This window comes from Rhyacophila brunnea, unplaced genomic scaffold (assembly GCF_057557595.1).
Source record: "Rhyacophila brunnea isolate RB1 unplaced genomic scaffold, BYU_Rbru_1.0 scaffold_1, whole genome shotgun sequence".
In the NCBI taxonomy this organism is placed as follows: Eukaryota; Metazoa; Arthropoda; class Insecta; order Trichoptera; family Rhyacophilidae; genus Rhyacophila; species Rhyacophila brunnea.
In genome coordinates this window covers 58,421,083-58,440,495 of record NW_028232751.1, presented here as the reverse complement: position 1 = coordinate 58,440,495, position 19,413 = coordinate 58,421,083, and positions in this window count along the sequence as shown.

The window sequence follows — 19,413 nt, the reverse complement described above, 5'->3', positions numbered from 1 at the left end:
TTACAACGGTGACACACTTTAATTTATGTATGTATTATTGTCAAAACAAAACAATCGAGTGGAAGCGATAGTCAGCATTTCCTTAATCATAACTAGATTATGATTTGTTTAATTGCGACAATGTCTCTTGTAATGTATGTACTATATTAAATAATAAGATTGTCCATGCTATTTATGTAAATTTAAAATATATAGCATGAACAATCTATAATTCATCACTCCACTCAAGTTACTCCACTATATGACTTGGAACACTATTCATCTTAAGTCTTGTCTCTTGGTTATATTAATATCTTGGTACATTGTCAGCCAGTTTACATCCGTACCTACAATAGCAACATCAGTATTGTTATATTTATTTATTCTCGTACCGATAAATAAACTCTCTCCTCACAACATACAAGCAACAACGACTATTATCTCCACACACTCTCATCATAACCAAATAAGTCTTTTTCGTTCAACGAAAATATTAAATAAAACATGGTTTTTACATTATAACATTTTTTTAGATTGATCAATCAGACAGTAATAAACCTCTTATAATTGTATGAACTGAATATGATTCAGCTGCAGGTAGGGAATGTATTACTAAAAAAAAATATTGGCATCCAAATTAGGGACGTCCATCTGGATTCACAAACATCTTTTTTGTCTTCTCCAATATTTGATCTGACAGATTACAATGGAATTTTCAGGCTCACGATGGCCAATCATTCTTCCTACATATAGACAAAAATAATATGTAATACGATGAAGACAAATTTATACTTTTGCTAATTTTTATCTTGCATTTCTAAAGATTTTTTAAGCCCAATAGAACTTGAAATTGTAAAAAATGCACAAAAAATTAGCTTAATCAAAAGAAGTGTCCATTTATTACCATATTTCAATATGTCGGTATGGCACAAAGCGCTAGTCTGTTGAAATTACATCTCGTCTGAATCAATGCCATCGATATTTAAAAAAAAGCATTGATCATGGTTCCTTACATTTTAAGAAATACGGGCAGATAATGCCACCAGCGTGTAAACCGCACCAAATGATCCATTTTTGTGGATGTAATGGTGTATGTATCTAGGTCCTATATACACCATTAGATCTACAAAAATCCATTATAGACTCTCTTCTGAATTGGTCTCACTCTAAATGCGACAATTTTCTTCTTGACAAACTCGTTAACGGCCCACATGCTCAGCGTAGGTCAAAATTGAGTTTTTATTGTATTTTAAAACCATCATCCTTGACATTCTTTAAACGTTGTAGATAATCTATTTATATGATTTTGAAGCCTTATTATCCTTTATATTTATTTTAAACATTTGATGACTGCATAAAGTATTTTTATTACATAAAATAGTATTCTTTTAAATCTCTCGCTCTAATGTTTTAGAATATAGTCATATTTCAGTACATGAATGTGCAGTGGTGTTAAGATTTTTTACAATTATTAGTTTTTAAACGCATTTATGAAACCATTAGTATAATTTATGACGAGATAATTTTAGTAAAATATTCACGATACAAATTATATTGATAGTCTCTGTGATCCCAAATTTGACAAGAATTAGGCATTTTATTATTCAAAAAATCGGCGAGATTAACACATTCGAAGATAATTCTAAAGATACTAATTATAAGCTATGTCTTTTACCATTCAAGTTTGATAAACATCCTACGAATATTGATTGCTTTATAAAAATTATTGACATAAGAATAAGGCAGTGTTTTTTTTAATTACGCCATTTCTTTTGGCATTCCCCAGTGGTTAAGCTACAATATACCGCCGTGGCCGTTTACGGAATGTCCAGGATCATGGTTTGAAAATGCAATAAAAGCTCCATTTTGACCTACGCCGAGCATGTCCCCCTTAAGCTGAAAATGAGCCTCATTGCTGAACGTAGTTTTGCGGTAAAACATCGTCTGTAAGTTGCGCAAATTGACGGCTGATATTCAAAGTAAATTTTGAAGCGTGACTCTATTCATGATGATTTGCTAGACTATATTATACTGGTCATACATTTCAAAAAGTGAGCACAGTATTACTGTTTGATTTGACGGTTAACTCTTACATAAGTTATATCTAAGCAAAAAATACGCAATATTTATATTCTCAAGATTCCCAAGACTCTCAGCATTATTTGCATCAATGGCACATTTCAAATGATTTCATTTCATTTAGGAAACTACCTATTCTAACTGAAATAAAATTCATCTAATTATGTAGGTACCTGACTAAATTTAATTTATTTTAGTTCATTGATAAACATTAGTCAAATTTGTAAAGATTACGTTGAATATAATATTCAAAATATAATATACTCACACAAAATCGTTTTCAAATAAAACGTATTGTATAACCAAATATATTATATACACCCAATTATTGCTAAAATGCTACATGGCATTTATACCTAACAATAAAAATACCGTTGAACCATGTAAAGTAAGGAAATAAAGTCTTAATATCCTTTAATTATAATTGAGGATATTGTATAAGTATACGCGTGCTTATGTAAAAAAATGTTTGTTAAGTACCACTTTAAAATATTATGTTCTTAGAAACACATTTGCAAACCTACATCTTTTTTATTTTGTTGAATAATATAATTAACATTCTATAAAAAAAAATTTTTAGAGATACAAATTGAAAGTTGGAATAATAACATTTGGCTTCTTGTAATGGAAATGTGTAAATAAAATATTATTCATGTGGTCTAAGAAAACATCTTCCTAACGATGAATATTAACAAATTTTAAGTATGGCTTTGCATACGATAGTATTTTATGGATCTCTTTTAAGTGATTTAACTAGTTCGTTAGTAACTAAACAGTTATATTGGCCTTATTCGTAACTGTCTTGTACTTCTCTCGCCATTTATAATGATATTGTGCAGGTTTTCTATTAGAACATAATCTTTAATAACTTTAAAGTATGACTAACTATATTATTTACGAGAAATATCCAATCCCAGTCAGCCTCGTAACCTCAAAAACCGTTTTTAGAACTAACTCTTAATCATATTAAAAAAAAAAATTTCATTACGATGGACAAATTTACTACTTAATATTTTTTAATTGTCTAAGACAATAATAAAATCACAATAATTTAACGGCAAAAAAAAAATTAATTAACGCAAAATACCCGATAAATATATTTATATTTCAATAATTACATGTAATAGGGAAATATTATATTAGTTGCAAGAATTTAATAAGCTGAAACAGATCAGGAAATAAAATTAATAGTCTTAGGGCAGTTTTTGTTAATTATTGGAAAGCGATGGCAGAGAATTTTTGTATTTTTATGATACGTGAAGATCATCAAAATTTGAATATTTTATAACCAACATGATTTTAATAAAGAAATAGCAATTTTTATCACCGCTCTAAATTTGGCTATATTTGTGCAATTCACATTTTGCAAGTATTGACCGGGCGGTCCTGGTAATAATTGATATCCAGAATGTTACATCAACTGAGAATGATTGAGAATTATTTTCCTAGAAAATCTATTAATAATAATGTAATATTACATATATTATAAACATTAAGTATTTAAGTACCATAAATTTAAAGTCTTTTTATCATAATACCTAATAGAATAATTTATTATTATTATTAAATATTTTAGTTACGTAGATTACAGTGGCACTAAAAATTGTAAATAAAAATATTAAAAATAACTCAAAATACACTAAAACTAGATACATTTTTAAAACCCTTTGGATGTTCGTAGGTAGGTACTGTAAAAACATTTATAAATAACCGTATAGGTATTTAATTACTGTGAATGTTTGCAGTTCGGCATTTCATTTATGTTGAAAGGAAAATGTAGTGTTGCTATTTATTTATCTCAATATATTTTTTTTTCGTATTTTATCGATAAATTTTAATGTAAATAATACAATATAATATTGCATATACATAATTTATATGTTTAGTTGGAGATATTATAATAATATGTACATAATCGCTGCAAAGAACATCTTTCACCCCATAAGTATGGTGCTGCATGTGTGTATTTATGATTAATATTTTGATTGACGTACATAAAATTGTTACTAGTTGCTGTTTCTTTAAGTAGATTATTGTTTCAAAAGTCCTTCATAAACTTTTATCTAACATAAATAATTTTCAAATATATTCAATTATAAAAGTTATTAACATATTACCAATCTCACTTTCAAGTGGATCACCTTAGCTTCCATAGTAAGTAAAGAGGTCACCTTAGCACACATTAAAAAAATACTAGCCATTCAGTCAACTTTTTGAGAATAACACAAGACCTATTTTTAATATATTAACATATTTTTTACGCATTGCACAAATTGTATTGCAGTACTTTCAAAAAGATGCGATGAAAAACGAAACGAGAAAACGTAAGTCAGCGTTTGCGCCATTTATATAGGTAAGAGGGTAGGTAATTTTATTTTTGTGTGATCGCGTAAAAAAATTAAATAATTAAAAAAATACTCCAGTCAAATCCCTCTATGACAATGCCATGACAAACAAATTTATGAGTCACTTATAGTAATGCATATTATAAAAAAAATATTCTTTGTTATAAGTAACATTTTTTAATATAAATTGAATCGTAAACTTAATTATCGATATTTTAACTCAATAATCCCGGGTTAACTTATTCTATTTTAATTAAACCATTACTAAGATAAGTGTTACTAAATAATATAAGTTATGAATAATAAATCATTTATAATTATTCTTGTATCGGCTGTTTCCTATCAAATGTTGGCAACTAAATTGCAGAAAATCTCCTTATTCAGAACCGATCATATAAGATCATCAACGCTATAAACATTCAGCCACTTATAGAGGTTGCATGGCCAAGATCATCTTATACTATCTAGTATCTACACTCCATTATGATCTAGATTAAATCACACCTTTCGTTTCGGAAAATATAGTCGAAATATGCAGCTTTTAATTCTAATTTTTAAGTCATTTATTTAATACATAGTATATTATATTATTATTAGCGCTACTATAATCCATGGGGCCCAATGACAATAATGTAGTTAAACTGTTGCGTAGTAATAAAAGTGAAACAATTACAAGCATCCAGGCTTTGATAAAATCGCATCAATATATTTTGACCTCACCGGGATCCAACCGGAGCCTCCGGATGGATGACCTTACACACTAGTCTACGTGGGTTGCAATAACTGTAGATAACCGTATTTAACTGTAAATAATTGTAGATGACTGAGTTGCCTAGAGTCATATCTTACATATTTCAAAAATCAAGTTTTGAGATAATCGCAAAACACCACCAGAGCACTTTTTGTAATTTGAAAAAAAGTATCGAACTTCCTTGAATATTAATGAGTACGAGACTCAATTTACGTTCTTTTTTTAATATATATAATATATAATAATTTTAAGGCTGCAGACATACACTACAGTATGAGAAATAGAGCTCCCTGATTGATTAGAAAAGCCTTGACGATAGAACTCACAGTATTCATTGAAAAATATCAGTTATGACACCAATAGCCAACTTTGTCAATGATTTTCACTTGGTTTAAAGTGACTTATCATACCCAACTATTTTTCTTTATATAGATTAATGCCTTTATAATCACTTGGTATATTTAACTCAAAAGAAACAAATTTGCTAAATGTGACTTATGACTCCAGGCGACTCAACTATAGATAACTCTGTAGATGTAGATAACTGTAAATAGTATAATATAAATGCGCGATGTTTATACAAAGCGATTATAGGAGGTATTAATTGGACTGACAATTTTTTGTTCTGTTATAAGTCAGTAAGACTATCACTAATAGTAAGATTTTGTATTTAAGGCAGTACCTATTCATTATTAATTCAGTGAGGCTAACTGTCAAATTGAATTATCCTTTACTTTTTTTTATTTAAAGTAAATAAAGTTAGTTTTTTAGAATAGGCAACAACGGTTATATAGAGCAAACTCCCGGCCGCTCTCAAAATCCCGACCGGATCGAGCACTCATTGTTCATTACAATTCCAAAGGTTCGCCGTTCGCACAATCAAATTAATGCTATAATAATTTATACTCCCGAGGAGGCATGCTGCTACGACATCTGCCTCAGCCCGCCTTCAATAATAAACCTCGCGCTCTCTTGGTGCTAGCGATGCAAATTACCTACTGCACGAGCGCTCGTGCCCCGATTAATGGCACAAATCGATTAATAGACAATATTTTACTTCCTTTTTATTTAACGTAAAATCTAACTATTAAAGCCTCGTAAGTCTGTTTGAGAAGAATAATGAGGGGAAGGAAAAAACGTAATAAAAACAACATTTTAAACACCTCTCAAATCGATGAATCTGCTAACACTTGTTGTGAAATACGAGGTTTTAATCCGATGTTTGAAACCATGAGACCTACGACTTCTTTTTTAATTTTTTTTGATAGATGGACAGCATACTAGTCTAGAGAACCGAGGTATTGATTTATGATTTAAAATGTTTTTTCGTTTTAATTTTGTCGAACAAACTTCATTTTTCAACAGTTTTTATGTAAGTAAAAGAGTATGTAAAGACTCGATAACTGCATTCCAGCGGCCATTTCATACGCATAGCCTGTTTAATTTCAACCAATCTTTATGTTTACGTTACGCCTTGTAAGCCATTCATTTATTCAATAATTGCATTTGTTTCTCTAATTACACCCATAACTGCCAATCTCTGAGAAACATAATAATTTCACTTGGGTTATTAATTCTAATCTTTGGTTGATATTTTTTTTTAACTCTTTTTTATGATGAAATATTCTTCGCTTTTTTGTTTCTCATTACTATAAATCGCGACTCGTTTATTAATATCTTCCGTCTGCTGTCCACATTACTGAATGCATTTAAGGATCTTTCGTCGTTCACTAAGCCAGATCAATAAGTGGGTAAGTTAGATTGAGCTGTTTTTGAGATTGATTATTTTTTAATTATAAAAAAAAACTTTTCACTCATCTTTATCTATATATATAAAAGAAAGTCGGGTTAGTTACACCATTTATAACTCGAGAACGGCTGGACCGATTTTTATGATCTTTGATTTGATGGATTTGTCTCCGCCCCGAATAGCAGAATAACTATTAAAACATTGGATAAATCACGGAAAAATAAATTATGAAGAAAATTAATTTTCTCATACATTTTGTTTGGAAAGGCTTTTGACTGACATCGATGAATTTGAACGATGAAAACCTGGCGCATTCGAAAATAAAAGAAAATCACAAAAAAATTTAAATGCGTATACAACGCCATCTCGGATACATGACAGAAACAATAAAGAAGCAACAAACAAACAAAAGAAAGAATGATAGTCGAAATGTCTAACGTGTCTAACTGTCAATGGTGTAGTGTGCCCAACATTTCGTGCTTCATGTCAACAGCTCAATTTGCTTGAAAACGATACTCGGATATGACAATCACTGAAGCAATTGTTTCTGCATCTCCAAATCAGATACGCACATTATTTGCTATCATTATTTCGACATGCTTCCCATCGAATCCACCTAAACTATGGAACAAGTGAAAGGATGACATGTCAGAAGACATTTTACATCGAATTTGTGTCAGTTCAGGGAATCCCGATCTCGAGGTGAATGAGGAGATACATAATCAGGCTTTGCTTTTGATCGAATACATGTGTTACCTCATGTGCGGCAGTTTTTTTAGTCAAGTCAGGAATGCCAACGCCACATCGTGGAATGAACGACGCTTTCAATCGAAAATTGGAACGTGATCGTGAATATGATCGAGATGCATTGAACCAATCAGTTCGAACGAATGTACCACTGTTGAACCCTCAACAGAAGAAAGTGTACGATACGTTAATGAAGGCAATTGATGATAGAAATGGTGGCTTATTTTTCCTCGACGCGCCCGATGGAACTGGGAAGACATTCCTCATGTCATTGATTTTGGCTACTGTTCGTGCGAGATCCGAAAATGCTGTAGCAGTTGCTTCTTCTGGGATAGCGGCCACGTTGTTAAAAGGATGCCGAACGCCTCATTCGACGTTGAAATTGCCGACTGAAAAACCGACATGCAACATTGCGAAATACTCAGCAATGGCCAAAGTTTTGTTAGCAAGTAAAATCATCACCTGGGATAAATGCACAATGGCGCACAAACTTGCATTGAAAGCACTCAATCGAACTATGAAAGATCTGCGCAATGACTCAAGAAGTTTTGGAGGCGCAATGATTCTACTATCTGGCGATTTTCGCCAAACACTACCAGTCATTCCAAGATCGACCGCTGCTGATAAAATAAATGCTTGCCTCAAATCATCGACTCTGTGGTACTATGTGAAGACACTTCAGCTGACGACAAACATGCGAGTTGCATTGCTAAACGATCCATCTGCCGAAGATTTCTCCAAGCAATTGCTGACTATCGGTAACGGCCGTGTTCCTGTCGATGAATCGAGCGGATTGATTTCGTTTCCGCTGAATTTTTCCAATTTCGTCTCAACTAAGGACGAACTCATCAACAAAGTTTTACCAAACATTATTGCTAATCACAAACATGACAATTGGTTGATTGAACGAGCATTCTTGCGGTAAATAACAAAGATGTGGATCACTTTTCAAAATCAAATCGTTGGTCCACTGCATTCCTTCAAATCAATCGACTGTGTAACAAACGAAGACGAAGCAACCAACTATCTAACTGAATTTTTAAACTCATTGGATCTGCCTGGCTTGCCACCGCACAATTTACGACTGAAGGTTGGCTCGGTAGTCATCATTGAATTGAAATTGAATTACAATATGTGAACTTACCAGACCCAGGAATTGAACATGGGACCCTCGACACTAGATATAGACCGGCGCTTAATCCACGCGGTTATCGTGTGTGTACAGTGTGTACAGTTCAATATAATTAAAATACTTTTCATTTTGATTTGATTTTTGCACATTTATTGAACTTATTCATTTTGAGTATTCATTTTAACTTAATACAAAAAAAAATTAATTCAGCTAATAAGTTAACACAAGATTATTGATTCTGAGGCGGTACGAAGTTTGCCGAGTCAGCTAGTATTAATATATATTCCAGTTTATATTATTGATAATCTTCATAGAAAAATTAAGCACATTATTGTTTTTCCAAAAAAACCTAAATAAACCCGGTCAGGTATTTCATAAACAGGTAGGTATACCAAGATATTGACTAATTTATAAACTGTCCAGGGCAGACTCTCAATCAAATAAAATTTTGAACAAAAGCCTTTGAAAGACTTTTCTTAATAATATTTTTATAATTTACAGTTTCCTGTTTACAACTGACATTTCAATCAATATTTTATGCCAACAAAATTAATATCTTACCTATTAAGTATTTTTGGAATTCCTTGAGTAACTTCTACCTATTACTTAAGATTGTCACCTGTCAAATCCATCCTACGTAGTAACGTTCTGTCATCATATTACTAATTCATGAAGACAAAATTAACACATCTAATTAAATTAAATTACAAAACATATTTCTGTGATCTGTGATTAATTTATTTATAATCAAAGGTTTTTCAAAGAATTATTTAAATAGTTTATACCTGTCAATTGATAAATATGGCAATGGAATTGTTTGTTAAGCTAACCATCATAACCTACCATGTTTTTATTACATAAATCAAAAAAACTTTTAAAATTAAGTATATTATATTAAATTACCACTCATTCATTATAAATTGACCAATATATTTTATGTGTTTCTGATTGAAAGTTAAAATAAATATATAATAAAGTCAACTCCATTAAAACTTTTTGCAAAGTCATTTTTATTCAATATTATTTTTAGAAAGTGACAACATTTTGACGGGACTGCTTTATTTTTATAATACGACAATACAACAAAAAAAATCAAACAATAAAATATTTTTTGAATTGGTCATTAACTAGCCAGAATCTGTGATACAAAAGTCTAATCCGTTGACCTGAAAATGAAACAAACTTACCTTTTTTTAAAATGAACTTCACCACCTTAAGCAATTCCGGCATTTTCCAAACTGAGGGAAAATCCCCAGAAAACTTTTTATCTTAAGTGCAATCATTGTGTTGTGTTTCGTATCGAAAAGATATCGAAAGAAAAAGGTCTCTTTCATTTTTTTTTAGATAAAAGCAAAGCAAATTCAGGAAAGGTAAACCCCGCATTCGTGTCGAGTTAACCGCTAGACTGAAGGCCTGTCAAACTCTAAATAGGTATTCCCCGTTTTCTCAATCCGACTTTAAGGCTTTATTTGCAGTAACAAAACGTGGATATAAATCGTGATTCTGTAGATATGTGGATGAATGAGCACATATTTCTAACATGTGTCAAAGTTTCATTTTAGAATAAAAGGTTCTCGGGATGTAACGTCAAATATTATTCGAATCGATTTTCCAATCTGTATTTCGTGTATGCTTTTTTATTTGGCCATTTATATTAACACAGCACATAAACGGAAAAATATCACAATTACTTTTCATTTTATACAGTTCAATAGTATAAGTACTAATTTTTTGTTAGGAATACACTCTAATAATACACTTAGTATAAAATCCTTGTGAATTTAAAAACGATTTTTGTCTGCTTAGTAGATTTTTAAGTGTAATATTCTTGTTTTATTTATTATTTTATTGCAATTAATTAAAATATTTTTCTATTGATACACTTAAAATTATTGCTAATTTATTATGACCTATGATTCATAACTTTTGATATTAGGAAAATACATTGTCATTTAAAAACAAAAATCATTATTGTCATTTTATTATATTTTTTTACGTAATTCAGTTATTAAGTTGACAATAATACATTTTACATATTATATTTATACTCAAGTATATTATTGTCTTATGTGTGTGAAATTACAAAAAAACGGTGTGTGAACTTATATCTACGCGCGTTAGAAGTTATACTTCTTTGGCGTAACAAAACAAAATAAGCCGTTACCTGAGTCTATTAATATTACAGTGGATTAGGTTGATGAAAACTACGCGATTCATCTGTGTCTCATATTATAGCACATGATAATAATTGGAATTAAATTATTGTATTGGACTAAAACTCATCTTTTCCATACAGCGGTTATAATTGATGAATTATGAATAATATTATATGTAATATATATAATATGTAATATTATATTGTATGTATATATAATAATATTATATTACAATATAATGAATTAATAAAAAATGAAATTTTAATATATTTTTAGAATTATATACCAACTCAACATTCACAAAATTTATTTATGTATTGATATATTAATTTACTCATAAATAATACTTAGGTACATAAATTTAGCCTAAAATCTTGATACATAATCTTTAGATTGAAAAATAAATATACGCTGCAATATAAATAAAGTTTTATGAATATAAATTAACAGTGTACAATGTTAGTCTACAGAAATTTGTTTATAAACATATTATGTATTATGACACAATATTGGTTATGTTTACAACACGTGCTGTTTACTTGGTTGTATTGAACGACTAACTAAATGACACTATGCGCATGCGCATGTACCCTCGAGATCGAAATGAATATAATCATAATAATAAATTATGTGTTACATCGGCGCGCGCAACTTTGACAGACGCCAAAAATACACTTGATCTTTTTTCCCAAATGCGCCAAAAAAAGTATAACTTCTTTCTTAAAAGTAAAAATATATGATTTCTGTCGGCTAAAAATTATGAGAGCTTCTTCAAATATGATTGAAAGGCGATATTATTATAGAATATGTGCGATCTAATACGCCGTCATAGTAGAAGCAATCTTTCAGCATACAGTCAATAGCCATAAAACAGATTGCGGGCCGGAGCTTTGACATGCATCATGTTTCAAGACAGAGCTGGAAAATTGTTCCTTCGGGCGGATAAAGTATAAATGCCCGGCGTTATTGGAAATGTGTGTGTGACTCATAATCAGGCCACTTATCGATTCCGCTTCGAATAAAATATTACGTTTATTTACATACATAAATGTTTCTTTTTGTTATTTACATTATGTTCTCATTTATATTGTGTAACACATATTTTTATTATTATTATATTATTACACAACACATATTTTTTTGTTTGTTTAGCAAATACCACAAAAATTTGGTTTGCTGCGAGTGTTGGGTTGTGCATAGCGGTAAATATTCTTGTAAAAGCTTCATAGTTTTCAAAACTTAAATCAATATAATATTAATAAATGAAAGTCTTCAGGATTTATTTGGTTGTAGTTAATTATTTTTTGATAGTGTCTTATAGGTCTTATGTCATTTTAATACTTTATATAAAAAAGAGTTTAAATTATTGTAATATTATGTACTCAGTACTAGATCTAGCAAAATGCTTGGTTTTGTTATGAGGGTTTCAAAATCATTCGAAAACGTCCGAGTGCTACGTACATTATACGTATCATTTGTGTTGAGTATTCTTGAATATGCCAGCATTATTTGGAGTCCTAATAGGTTCATGCACACAATTAAGCTGGATCGAGTCCACAATAGATTTCTTAGATTTCTCTACTTAAGAACATACGGGTTCTTTCCTTATGATAATGACAATAAAATGAATTTCCCGACTCGTTTTCTTCTGGGTATGCTATCAATGCAATCCCTGTCTACCCGAAGAGTGATTGTTCTTTTAAAGCATTTCTTTTTACTTCTTCGTGGGTTCATTTACAATCCGCATATACTGGCAAATATTAATTTTCATGTTCCCACCAATATCACTCGCAGCTCCACGGTCTTCAAGATACCTCATCGCAGGACAGATGTTATGTTTCATGATGCTGTGTATCGTGCAATTAGCTTATTTGATGGCACCATAAAGGTTGATTTGTTTTTTATTAATTATATAATGTTTGTAGACGTTTTAAATAGGATAAATTTATAATTGTATATATTATCATATTTCTTTAATATTTACACATGCTGTCTTTTCCACTTTCTTGTCATATTAGTTGTTATTTGTAATTAAGATATTTTTATATATTTGTATGTATTATGTATTATGGCGCATTGGCCAAAAGCTGTAATGCCGTAATACTCTTTTTTATAAATAAATAAAATAAATAAATAAATAAATAAAGTTATTTTATAAAATACAAATTTTTTCGATAAATTAAAAGCAGCCTAAGCCATTTTATATATACGAAGGAATTATTTTGATTAACTATTGTTTTTATTCAACGTATAACATTATTTAAGAATGTAACATTATAATTATTTAACATACATCATCTTGAAAACACTTCTGAGATAATATATTATAACCAATAGAAAAAATCTTTTATGAAAAAAGTAAGACACCCAGCAGGTTGAACCTGCATCCCTCGGGTTTCGCGCCTATGCACATAGACCGCTATGCTATAGGCGTCATACATAATTGCGACAAATTTTAACTAATGGCTTTTAATACTCTCTGAAGCGCTTTCCAAATTGAACTACTATCGGCGATCGGCTTTTGTCTTTTCAATCAAAGTATGTATTACTAATTTAATTACTAACCGACATCACGGAACCCCAAATTTTTTTATTGTGATTTACTTGACCTTGCTAATAATTTTTAAATAACTGTTTTTGTAATCAACGAATAATAATTCACAAGGTTTAAGAATGTTACATTGATTACATACATACAAGAAAATAAGAAGTTAAGTACATACAAAGATGGTCACTAATATTAACGGAATTTTAGAAAAGACCTCGGATGCAAAGTTGATTGTGAATAATATAATAATATATTGGTTACATACATTTGATTTTAGCTATAACCTTATATTATTTTATAGCACTTTTAACAGTTATTTGTTTCATAAATGAAATTAAAATTATTATTAACTTACTTTGTTAATCAACGAATTATTCACAAGACTTAAGAATCAGTTAACTTTATATCCGAGGTCGTATCTAAAATTCTGTTAATATTGGTGACCATCGTTTGTTAAGTCTTGTTTTTAATTTGTCTTAAATTGTTTTAATTTATAATATGTATTTTTACTCTAACAAAGCAATTAATATTGGTAAAGTACATTGGCCGGAGTCAAATCTTACGAGGCAAAAACATTTTTGTTTCTTAGGTGTTCTAAATTATGTATGCAAACCAATAATAATATTTAGGATCAATTTAATGAGTTAGTAATGTGGCATTTACTAATTTATTTACTGTGTTTAGAATTCAAATAATGAGATTATATTATTCACATTGTTAAATAATATTGAAAAATAAATACATACTTTATTATCGACTAGGTACATTAATATTGAATATGAACTATCGGAAATCCACTACTAATTAACTTGAGTTTTTCCCAAACACTTTACAGATATGCAAAGATAATAAAACACTTTACACTAAGAATCAATAGTAAATTTAGTATCGGTCTCAATAAAAAAACTATCAAATCATTTTATCCACCTCCATGCCCTAAAATTGGCAACATTTCAATCCGAGCTGCGGTCACCCGGCGATCATTACAATAGACCCAGAGTTGGCGAAATTGTACCTCATTCATCGCCTTCCGTTCTCCCGATACTTGTGTGCGTTTCCAAACAAATGCTCAGTCACCCAAAATTAACGATCCCCCTCTTGTCACAATGGCGGCGCAAACCCTAGCGTGAGTCTACAGAGGCAGCTGGATATTACTCGTCCCATGTCGCTGTAGAAGTACTTACACGCACACATTTATATTCACAACAGTTTTTCCAACCATTAATACCCCAACATTATCGGTAATACTTTTCCTGTTTTTCATTGGCTAGTATTCATTACATGATTTATTTCACATAAAACTTAAAAAACGGCATTTTTTGTTTCATGACCGACCAATCGTAGTATGCTGCCTATCATCATACTATAATTTATTATATTTCGAAGTCTCTGGAACAACGCAATTAAGTCAGAGTTTGAATCTATTTCTGCCTAACGTCAGAATATATTATTTCACTATAAAAAAATATTCCCCGAAATGTAGTCGAATCCGTTTCCTCTCTCTCTCTCTTAGTCGTAATTTTGTGAACGCGGTTGGAGCGATTAAGTAGGTACAGTTTCACTTTACAGGCAGTCGATAAAATTATAAGAGCGCAATTGTGTTCTGGATAATACGATTAAAGGCGTCTTACGTGAGGTAGGTATTTTGGAAAAACATTCAATGATAGAATTCCATACACTATATCGGTCAGTGGCGAAAGGTGGGGGTAAGCTGTTAACATCCTGACATAAATAGTGCACATTAAACTTTGTTACTCATTCATATTTGTTTTTATTGAACTAAGACCACAATTAACAGATGATGTTAGTTAATAAAAAAAAAAACCTACCTAAACCAAACCATAATAGTTATAGTATACTTTGAGCGATCCAACAAAATTGTGCACAGTTTTTCATTCGTACTAATTTGTTTTAGTTGAATTATAAATACATATTACACATGTTGTTAGTTAATTATTTAAATTTTAGCTCTGCCTAAACCAAAATATAATAAATAAAAAAATGCTCGTCTATCTATGAAATATCCAAAATTATGTGTGATTTATTTTGTCCTAATTTTATATATTTTATAGACAGTCGAGTATTTTTTTACTACTATCTATTATGGTTTGGTTTTCGTCGGGTTTAATTGAATTTTAAAAACTAACCAACTTCATTTATAAATTATAGTGTTATTCCAATTAAATCAAATACGTATGACTCATAAAGTTTAGTGTGCACTATTTATGGCGGATCTTAACAGTCTACCTCAACCCCCTTCGCCACTGATATCGGTAATCCTAAACCTTTTTTTTAATCATGACATACTATTTAAATTATAAATCTTACCTACTCGACAAAATGAAAAATACTAAATACGATTTATTAAACATAATAAATGTAATTTATATATTACACACACTACAAACCGTATAACGAACACTCGAGTTCGTGGACGGAAATGATAGCCCTTGGTGATTGTAGTTATGTTATGTACAATACTATTTATGATACTGTTCCGACGTCCGAGTCTCGGTAGAATGAGATGTTGTGCAGAGCGATACTAACAGACCGGGAACTTATATTCGAGTGGCATGTCTAATGAATTATGATCCGCGATTTATTGACGTACTCACAATCAAAATAATATCTTAAAAATAATATTTATGAAATTATTAATTATTATAATTGAGTCAGCTATTGCGTATAGAGTTAACGTCATTGGTATGGCTGAGTATGTGAAAAAACAGATATTGCAAAAATTATAATTGCAGTAAGCTTTTTACTGAGTATGCCATAGTTGGACAGTACGGGAAATGTATATTAAGTAATTTATAATTTCCGTCAGTTATTTAATATCTCCGATCAATATGCTGACAAGGATTGAGTTGTCTATCCCCATATAAATAAAAATTATAATCAATAAACTACTAAAATTTAGAAAATGCTGAATAATGAATAATACGAGTATATTATGTTTACGACAAATTTTGTTTAAAGGATGTCCGGTACAAAATAATTTCACAGATTCACAAAAGACGTATTTTTTAACACGTTCTCCTATAATTGCGTTCAAGTACATCCAATATGCGAGATAAAATCTTAACAGCCCAAGTAGAGAGCGTAGTTTGTACACGGTTATTTTGAGATAACACCAAATAAAATAAATAAAAAAAACGTTTTAGTCGTTTTAGCGTGTAATACTACTTCGGGTAACAGTAACCTATCTTGATATAGATTAGCCCCAAATACATTATGTGATAGTATCAATATACAACAGACACGCAGCATGCCGGCTTTTGATTCGTACAAATTTGTTGATTTTTCTTTAAGTAAGTAATATATTTTTATAATAAATATCTTTCGCGACTAATCTTGCTTTGGCTTGGTACGGTCCGGTACGATACTCCCTGTCGAAAATAATATTGTTGTGAATTAATCTTTTTACTTTTAAAAACAAAACATCCGAGTCAAAACTATGTTGCTTTGAAAATGAATCATTCTAGTTATTGTCAGTTGTTTGTATTATCTTCTCAGCTATTTTTTTATCCACAGCTGAATGTAGACTTCTCTCTACACTTTTTACGGTCTTTAATTTCTCGTTGCCACGAACTTTTACTTATCCCGATTAATTCATCGATTCTGTGAACTTTAGATATTTTTTAATCTCTTAGATAGTACTGAATGGTCAGGTTTGACAACAATAATCTCTTGTTCTAGCTAGACATATGCCCTGCGCATAACCACTTCAAGATTTTACACTGTATTATAGAATGATAATAATTATATTTGATTTTTATAAAATATATCTCTCTCAATCTCTTTGGATTTAAATATACCTACATATATTGCACTGATGCGTTATTACTGGAAGAACAAATTGATTAAACGTTTTAATGCTTCAGAGATGGTAAGAGATCATGCTTACTAAAGTTAAACTATAATGAATTTTTTCCCGAATCTCATTTCTGGATAATGGTATGATTGATTTTTATAAAATCAATTTATCTATCATCCATTATGAATAAAATTAAAAAAAAAAAAAAAAAACGATGCATAATATGAATCTTTGGTTAGGTTGGTGGGTTGTTGATCGAGCTAACCTTCTACCAGCAGCAAGTATACTCCAAAACCTAGAAACAGTAGACGAGTTTGTATATTTGGGATCAACCAATTGTGGAAAAGGCGGATGTGAAGCAGAGATAAGAAGGTGCACACAGATTTCAAAAAATGCGATGACACGTCTCACCACTATATGATGGAAGGATAGGGGAATTTCAATTGCCACAAAAATGATACCAGTGCAAACATTAGCGTTCTCTATATTTTTGTACGGTATCATGGACACTGAAGGCAAGGGAGTGGATGGCAATTGATGCCTTCGAGATGTAGTGTTTGCGTCAATTGCTTCGTATTTCTTGGACGGGGCACAGGATGAATTAGTTATCCACCCGTGGACTGCAGATAAAGGAACGGCTCTCGACAATATGTATGATACGGATTCTGCATATTATTTTGAAGATATTGTTTGGCGCGACCGGAAAATGGAGTGACCAAGTGAAGGACTTACTGGGGGCAGGTTTCTTTCTGCCCCAAAAGAAGCAGAGGACCGAGAGGGGTAGAAAGTTTTGTTGGCTCAGATGATGAAATTTCAAAGTGGTCAAGATCCTTAGCTTAGAGGGAGGGGCCATGAAGTGTTTCGGTGTATTTTACCACGTTTTTATTAGCTCGTATTCTTGTTTGTCCAGTACAAGTTTTTTCTTGTTTGTCCAATACAAATCTTGCAATCGATTTTTCACTAACTTCCCGACTAGCTACACATTTGAAACTTTTAGAATATATCAGAACACGATAAAAATGCATTCTTTTAATACTTTTAACCATCTTAATTATATTCATTTTCAGTTAATTCTGTGTTGTATGGAAAGTTATTTCGAAAAAAAATCGTAAAAAGTAAAACACTATTATTGGTTGCTAAAGGGATCCTAGCAACTAAATTATTAATATATACGTGCGTTACTATGGAAATCAATATGAAATGTCAAAATGACATTTCAGTATTTTATATTTATTCAGTATTTCTATCAATTACAAAAAAGTATTTATTGATACATAGAATTCTCAAGTTTATATGATTCAACAAAAAATTTAAAAACGTGTAATATAAAAAGTTATTTTTATCTTGTAATTATTTACATTGTTTTCAATGAGGTTTGGTATAATATAGCGATTTGTTTCAACTCCCTGTGCATTGTATAATCCTGTAATACAATAAGTAAGTGCCAAAACATAGTTATTTATTATAAAATAGGCGTTAATTAATCTAAACTGGCGAGATTGCATCCGGTGACTTTCCAAAGCCAAATGCAATCTGCTGTCCTCTGCTTGTTGGAAGAGATGGGTAACAAATATACTTAATAGAAATTTGTCTGAATGAGTTTTATAATCAAAATAGGTGCTCAACTCAACGCGGATCTTAGACTCCAAGAACTTCTTAAATCTCCTCATATTCTTTGCCAGTATCCAGAAATGTCTGCACAAGTGGTTTTAGCAAGCATTTTGTTACCATCCAACCATGACTATACGGGGTCTATGATGATTTGGCGCCGGGACAACTGGACGCCACGTAATTCGAAAATAAATAGACGTTAGGTACTTATGCGTGCTTTTAAAAAAAATATTTATTATTATTATTTATATTAAATTATTATATTATGATTTAATAGCTGGTGGGAATTGAAATATGCATACGTAAATAATGATTTATTCGTGCATATGTTTAAGTTCCAATGAAAAAAGAGTTTTGTATCTTTATATAAAGCCTTAGGCATGGTAATAATCAATCCGCAATAAAAAAACATTTAAGAGTGAAATGAATTAAAACTACTAAGTAGTAGATAGAAACTGATTAAAATTCATCGTCTACGTTCTGTTTACGTGTCTACAA